This window comes from Gossypium arboreum, chromosome 8, assembly GCF_025698485.1.
Source record: "Gossypium arboreum isolate Shixiya-1 chromosome 8, ASM2569848v2, whole genome shotgun sequence".
Taxonomy (NCBI): domain Eukaryota; kingdom Viridiplantae; phylum Streptophyta; class Magnoliopsida; order Malvales; family Malvaceae; genus Gossypium; species Gossypium arboreum.
Genome location: NC_069077.1, coordinates 21,159,821 through 21,160,351, shown reverse-complemented (window position 1 = coordinate 21,160,351; position 531 = coordinate 21,159,821). Strand labels below are relative to the sequence as shown.

General features: G+C 37.5%; 1 non-coding gene across 1 annotated transcript; it reads left to right on the top strand.

The window, feature by feature from the left end:
* The first annotated feature begins 203 nt into the window (after positions 1 to 203).
* Positions 204 to 309, top strand: LOC128280264 (small nucleolar RNA R71). The gene has a single exon (XR_008270444.1). It is a non-coding gene; the product is annotated as a small nucleolar RNA R71 (small nucleolar RNA).
* Positions 310 to 531: the final 222 nt, after the last annotated feature.

Below are 531 nucleotides of genomic sequence, written 5' to 3'. Positions count from 1 at the left end.
CGACGTTAAAAACGCCAGCTATTTTCATTGGTTTTGTCCTCATGACTTGCCACTGATAATTATTCAGTGACATCTCTTCTATAAATTCATAAGCATCCTTAGGTGTCTTATTATTGATAGTTTCACCACCAGCTGCGTCAATTATCTGTCTAGTCGAAGGATTTAGGTCATTGTGAAACTTTTGAACATGTAGCCAGAGTGGTAACCCATGGTGAGGGCATCTTCGCAAAAGGTCCTTGTATCTCTCCCATGCATCGTAGAGTGTTTCTAAATCCATCTACACAAAAGAAGAGATATCATTATGTAATTTAACCATTTTAGCCGGCGGAAAATATTTTAATAAAAACTTTTTGTTCATTTGTTCCCAAGTAGTGATTGACCCTCGTGGTAACGAGTTTAACCACAGTTTAGCTTTATTCCTTAATGAAAAAGGGAATAACTGAAGGTGAATGGCATCATCAGAAATTTTCCAAATGAGCGTTTGGGTCCTCGTCTTGTAAACCATCAAACTGAACAAACTGTTGGATCATT